This window comes from Pongo abelii, chromosome 18 (genome assembly GCF_028885655.2).
Source record: "Pongo abelii isolate AG06213 chromosome 18, NHGRI_mPonAbe1-v2.0_pri, whole genome shotgun sequence".
Lineage (NCBI taxonomy): Eukaryota > Metazoa > Chordata > Mammalia > Primates > Hominidae > Pongo > Pongo abelii.
The window spans coordinates 46,182,261-46,189,870 of record NC_072003.2 but is presented as its reverse complement, the minus strand read 5'-3'; positions in this window follow the sequence as shown (position 1 = coordinate 46,189,870).

The window sequence follows — 7,610 nt, the reverse complement described above, 5'->3', positions numbered from 1 at the left end:
TTCGAGGTTGCAGTGAGTTATGACTGTGCCACTGCATGCCAGCCTGGGTGACGGAGCTAAGACTGTCTTCTTTTTTTTTTTTTTTTGAGACGGAGTCTCGCTCTGTCGCCCAGGCTGGAGTGCAGTGGCGCGATCTCGGCTCACTGCAAGCTCTGCCTCCCGGGTTCACGCCATTCTCCTGCCTCAGCCTCCCGAGTACCTGGGACTACAGGCGCCCGCCACCATGCCCGGCTACAATTTTTGTATTTTTAGTAGAGACGGGGTTTCACTGTGTTAGCCAGGATGGTCTCGATCTCCTGACCTCATGATCCGCCCGCCTTGGCCTCCCAAAGTGCTGGGATTACAGGCATGAGCCACTGCGCCCAGCCAAGACTGTCTCAAAAAAAAAAAAAAAACAAAAAAAAACCTAAATTCTGCACAAATCTATACACCCTTACAGACCATCTTAAAACCTAACAATTATAGTATTGTTTATCACACATCTCTAAAGAGCAATGAAATCTTATTAGTGGTAAACCACACTCACTTCTCAATGTCTATCCAAATCTGGAATCCAATTGCTGTAAAACACTGGCAGTGTTGAAAGCTACCTTCACTGTGCATGGGGCTTGGAGGAAGGAGACCATGCCTATTCTACAGTGCCTGGCAAAAAGGGAATTTATTATTGTATAATAAATGTGAGTTGTTGACTCGCTCAGCAAAGGAGAAGAGCCACAACATGTGGCCTTCCCCAGAGTGGCATTTAAAAGAGTAGTCACAACTAATATTTAGAACTTCATTAGTCCTGCTGAGAAGAGAGATACAAAAACTCAGGAATTCTTGCAGAAGTTAAGGCATGCAGCTTCACTTAAGGCCACCATTAAATAATGGCTTTCTAGATAAGGAGGGCTATTCATTCCTCTTAGTCAGTCCACTAATCTGGCAGGAAAAGAGTATGTAAATGGCTTAGCTTTAGTTTGCTGAAAGAAAATTTCAGAATGCGATCTTTTTCCCAAGGAGAGACAGATTTACACTACAATCATTTCACTGTACTTCATCCCTTATGGAGATCTTTTTTTTTTTTCTTTTTAGACAGGGTCTCACTTTGTCAACCAGGCTAGAGTGCAGTGGCATTACATCTCACTGCGGCCTTGACCTCCCAGGCTCATGTGATGCTCCCACCTCAGCCTCCCGAATAGCTGGGAGTACAGGCGTGTACCATCATGCCTGGCTAATTTTTTGTATTTTTTGAAGAGACAGGGTTTCACTGTGTTGCCCAGGCTGGTCTTGAACTCCTGGACTCAAGTGATCTGCACACTTTAGCATCCCAAAGTGCTGGGATTACAGGTGTGGGTCACCACGCCCAGCTGAGATCTGTCTAAAGACTATTTTACTGTGCTTTCTTTCAGAAGAAAATAGGGCTTCCATTGCCAAGGCCAACAGTCTGGATTTCTGTGTATTTTTCCAGTTGGACCTGAGTAGCTTGTTTCTTTAGTAGGGAAAATCTGCCAGCCAAGTTCACAGCTAACCACAGCTAAAGTAATGTCTCCATTACTTTGACCTAGAAACTGTAATTCAATGCTACTGTTCTTACGATTTCGAGGTATCTTTCCCTGAATCATAGAAGAAAGTTAATGACTTCGAGCTCAAATGGCAAGTACTGATGCTGATGGCTACTGACTAGATAGTCCACTGGGAGCTCTTTAGTTCTGCAATAATTTGAAATTAATTCCTTCTTTTCTAAATAAAATTCAAAATTTTTTTATTAAAGCAACTTTCTTTAAAAATTAAATTATTAAAAATAAATTCAGAATTTGATTCAGCTTTGTAGAAGGCCCCAATGCATTAGACCCTGTTTTCTAAAAGCTGGGAGATAAAGACTAACTTCTAAGGGATTTTCATCTCTGGCACAGATACATATCTTAATTACCAGATAGCAAGCTAAGTGCCTAGCAATAAAGTACGGGTTAAATAAACCATGGTACATCTTCACAACGCATGTTGCTATTTTCTTAAGTGAATAACAATAAAAAAAAGAATGAGAATGAGGAAAATTTATATGTACTGATATGAAAAGATTTTCAAGATTCATTAAGTGAACGAATCCAGAACAGAACAGTATATATGCTACTTTTGTATTAGGGATAAGAATATAAATGTTAAGGCCGAGCACTGTGGCTCACACTGGTAATCCCAGCACTTTGGGAGGCCGAGGCAGGCAGATCACCTGAGGTCGGAAGTTCGAAACTAGCCTGGCCAACATGGTGAAACCCCGTCTCTACTAAAAATACAAAAATTAGCTGGTCGTGGTAGCAGGCACCTGTAATCCCAGCTATTCAGGAGTCCGAGGCAGGAAAATCGCTTGAACCCAGGAGGCAAAGGTTACAGAGAGCTGAGATTGTGCCACTGCACTCCAGCCTAGGCAACAGAGCGAGACTCCATCCCCGCCCCCTTCCCCAAAAAAAGAAACAATGGAAGGATAAGTAAGAACTATGCAAGAACTATAAGGGTTAGGGTGAGGTCAACAGGGGTGGAGAAGACAGGGGTGGGATCAAGATTTCTCTTTGTATAATTTTTATATAGTTTAGACTTTTGAATCATATAAATGAATTAAATAATTTTAAAAATCTTAATTTCCTTTGAAAGCAAGATGTCTGGATTCATATGCTCATAGGTCTAGGAAATATTCAAGGTGAGATAAAACTATGAAAAATAAGTTGATCTTGAAAGTCATTTAATGGCATTTTTCTAATGTAGATTAAATCAAGGTATTTTGTTTGCTTTCCTTCTCCATTTAACTGATAAATCCTTCAGATCCAGAAATTTAGAGAGAAAACATTGGGACAAGACTAGATTAGAACTGGAAAAATATCTGATATATTTTAATATAATTAAAGGTTTATAATAAATCATCCTTGGGGTTTGTGCAGCCAGATCACACTAGATTTGAAACTGTTTCAAAGCAATATTGGCTGGTACTATCACAAGTTATAGTCCTTATAGACTGGGTCCAAAATTATCACAAGCCTGAAAATCTTGCTCCACGCCCTCTGGAATTCACTGTCTATCAAAATCCTAAAAGCCTTAATTTCTCTGTTCAAGTGGAAACCTACAGCCTTCTCAAATTGTAACCCTAATTCACCCTTCAGAGAATTTGGGTGATTTCAACCAGTCCCCAGACCTTGAATGCCACCCTAGAGTAAGTGCTGCAAAACCTATCTCCCAGCCCTGACCTCTTCCCTGAGCTCCAAGTGATTAGGTCCAATTCCTTAATCTACATCTCTACTTAGATATCTAAATTTCAAATTTAACTCTGCCAACACAGAATTTTTTTTTTTTTTTTTTTTGAGACAGGGTCTTGCTGTTACCCAGGCTGGAGTGCAGTGGTGCCATCGTGGCTCACTGCAGCCTCAACCTCCTGGGCTCAAGCAATCCTCCCACCTCAGCCTCCCCAGTAGCTGGGACTATAGGCGTGTACCACTACATCCACTAATTTTTTATTTTTTGTTGATATGGAGTCTCCCTATGTTGGCCAGGCTGGTCTCAAACTCCTGGTCGCAAGTGATCCTCCCACCTCGGCCTCCCAAAGTGTTGGTATTACAGGCACCTGGCCCCAAAATAGAATTCTTGATTCACACAACCACCAAATCTGCTCCTCCTCCAATCTTTTTCAACTCTATAAATGACTCTACCACTGGCTTGGTGCCTCAAGTGAAAAATCTGGAAGTCATCTTGATTTTTCTCCTTTCCAACACCCACATCAAATCCATCAGCAAGTCCTATAGGATCAAGACCCATAATCTATTAATAGTACCACATTCTCACTAAAATCCCACTGTCAAACATTATCATCTCTTCCCTTCACACTCCCAAAAGTACTTGCTCTCATTCTCACCAATGGCCTCCACTTTGCTAAATCCAATCCTGATGTAGTTGAAGGACTGCTGGAGTCACGGTATTAGAGGGAGTGGAAAGATAAGAGGTAGAGGTCAGAGAATGAGATTAAGGAGGGTTTGACAATGACAAAGTTATATGATCATGGAAGTGAATAACTGAGGAGTATAGGACAAGATCACTGGATATGAGTTGAAGGAACAGGGAGGTAAGGGTGTTGGAAGGACCATTTACATATACACTGAAAAAGCCAAGAATTAAGACAGGAATGGAGTTGGACAGACAGTGAGCCAGAAACCAGTATTTTTGAGAAAGCAGGAGTGACTTTGGGGGAGCTGATAAATTGACAATGCAACAAGAGATAGTAGGTGGTATATTCTAGTGACCTGAGAGTAAAAGCTATACGTTTTTAGGAATGTGAGAGGGTGAAATATCTGGAAACAGCAATAAGGATCAGGTATCTCATCTCCAGGCTTTAGTAGACTTCCAAAATATAGTCCAAATCCATCTATTCCTCCTCATTTTCACATTTGCTATCCTAGTCTAAGCTGTTTATCTTCATCTGTCTCTCTTGTCTTCATCTGGACCCCTGTAATTGAGCTTCCTAATTGTTTCCTTGATGGTTGATTTACCAACATTTTATTTTGTGTCTCTTTGATACTGTGATTTGTTTTAACCCAATAAAGTTCACTAAGGAAAAAGTGCCTGATACAAAAAAACTGAACTCCAGATTGTGACTACCTTCACAACTAATTCAGAAGTGAAGGAGCTTTCTGTATTCCATTCTTTTTTTCTCTTTCTTAGCTATGATAGCTTTCCTTTTTTTCTGATTAAGCAATATTGAGACCTCTTAGTGTTACAGCTAGGAGAAAGATTTGGCACTTAAAATGTCACTGCAGATTTGGATGATTGTTCTAATGCTTAAAGCATGGAAATTTTATTAAGCAAGTTTATTCTGACTTTTTTTTTTTTTTTTTGAGACAGGGTCTCACTCTGTCACCCAGGCTGGAGTACGGTGGCACGATCTCGGCTCAGTGTAACCTTCACCTCTCAGGTTCAAGTGATTCTTATACCTCAGTCTCCTGAGTAGCTGGGATTACAGGTGCGCACCACCAAACCCGGCTGATTTTTGTATTTTTAGTAGAGACAGGGTTTCTCCATGTTGACTACATTGGTCTTGAATTCCTGGCCTCAAGTGATCTGCCTGCCTCAGCCTCCCAAAGTGCTGGGATTACAGGCATGAGTCACCATGCCCAGACTATTCTGACTTTAAAACAAATATTTTAGGCAGGGCACGGTGGCTCACACCTGTAATCCCAGCACTTTGGGAGGCCAAGGCGGGTGGATCACCTGAGGTCAGGAGTTTGAGACCAGCCTGACCAACATGGAGAAACCCCGTCTCTACTAAAAACACAAAATTAGCAGGGCGTGGTGGCACATGCCTGCAACCCCAGCTACTCGGGAGACTGAGGCAGGAGAACTGCTTGAACCCGGGAGGCAGAGGTTGCAGTGAGCCGAGATCGAGCCATTGCACTCCAGCCTGAGCAACAAGAGTGAAATTCCGTCTCAAAAAAATAAATAAATATTTTAAAGACTGTATGTCAGAACAAAATCATGTTTCCTTCATGTGCAAAATTTTTTTTTCAAAAATGTTCAAATATAGGATAACCTCAGACTATTTTAAAAAATACAATGCCCTCACCCTACCTCAGATCAATTCAGTCACGATTTCTGGGAGGAGAGACCCAGAAAATAGCACTTTTTAAAAGCTCCCCTAGGGGTTCTGATGAGCAGTCAGTGAACTGTCCTAGGTCTTACTTCTTTATACACTGGCAATATGTTGAGGGGATTATCAAATTTTTATCTCCAATTTGAACATATGCCCCTTTCAACTCTATTCTTACAAGCCCAGCTGCTTGGCTGGGTGCAGTGACTGTAATCCCAACACTTTGGGAGGCCGAGGTAGGAGGACTGCTTGAGCCCAGGAGTTTGAGGCTGCGGTGAGCTATGATTGCACCATTGTTCTCCAGCCAGGGCAATGGAAAAAAAAATCAAACTGCTTAATATTTATCCAATAACAAGTGTTGGCAAGGATGTGGACAAAAGCAAACCCTTGCACACTGTTGGTAGGAATGTAAATTAGTACAGCCACTATGGAGAACAGCATGAATGTTCCTCAAAAAACTAAAAACAGAACTACCATAAGACCTAGCAATCCCACTTCTGAGCGTATATCCAAAAGAACTGAAATCAGTATGTCAATGAGATGTCTGCACTCCTATGTTCACTGAAGCATTATTCAGAATAGCCAAGACATGGAACCAACCTAAGTGTCCATCAATGGATGAATGGAAAAGAAAATGTGACACACACACACACACACACACACACACACACAAACACAAATGGAATATTATTCAGTTAATAAGAGGGAAATTCTGCCTTGTTGAGATGTAGTCTTGCTCTGTTGCCCAGGCTGGAGTGCAGTGATGCAATCACAGCTCACTCAACCTCTGCCTCCCAGGTTCAAGTGATTCTCCTGCCTCAGCCTACCAAGTAGCTGGGTTCACAGGCACGTGCCACCACAACCGGATAATTTTTTTGTTTTGTTTTGTTTTTCCTGAGATGGAGTCTTGCTCTGTCACCCAGACTGGAGTGCAGTGGCGCGATCTCGGCTCACTGCAACCTCCGCCTCCCAGGTTCAAGCGATTCTCCTGTCTCAGCCTCCCAAGTAGCTGGGATTACAGAAGTGTGCCACCACGCCCAGCTAATTTTTGTATTTTTAGTAGAGACAAGGTTTCACCATGTTGGCCAGGCTGGTCACAAACTCCTGACTTCAGGTGATCCACATGCCTGGGCCTCCCAAAGTGCTGGGATTAGAGGCCTGAGCCACTACGCCCAGCCTAATTTTTTTATTTTTAGTAGAGATGGGGTTTCACTGTGTTGGCCAGGCTGGTCTTGAACTCCTGACCTCAGGTGATCGGCCCCCTTGGCCTCCCAAAGTGCCGGGATTACAGGCATGAGCCACCACACCCGGACAAAAAAGAGGGAAATTTGGTCATTTGTAACAAAAGAATTGAACCTGGAGAACATTATGCTAAGTGAAATAAGCCAGGCACAGAAAGAAATACCACATGATCTTGCTTACATATGGGATCTAAAAATCTTATGGAAGTATAGTTGTGGTTATCAGAGGCTGTGAGGAGAGGAGGAATGAGGAGATATTGACCAAAGTGTACACTTTCAGTTTGACAGGAAGATAATGTTTTAAGATCTGTTGTGCAACATGGTAACCGTAGTCAACAATAATGTATTGTATATTTTAAAATCACTAAAAGAACAGATTTTAAATGTTCTCACCACAAAAAAAAATAAGTATGTAAGGTGATGGATATGTCAGTTTGGTATAATCATTCCACAATGTATATTATACACATATTAAAACATTGGACCGGGCACAGTGGCTCACACCTGTATCCCAGGACTTTGGGAGGCCAAAGTGGGCGAATCACCTGAGGTCAGGAGTTCAAGACCAGCCTGGCCAACATGGTGAAACCCCATCTCTACTAAAAAAAATTACAAAAATCAGCCAGGCATGGTGGCAGGTGCCTGTAATCCCCACTACTCGGGAGGCTGAGGCAGGAGAATCGCTTGAGCCCGGGAGGTGGAGGTTGCAGTGAGCTGAGATCACACCATTCTACTCCAGCCTGGGCGACAAGAGCAAAACTCTGTCTCAA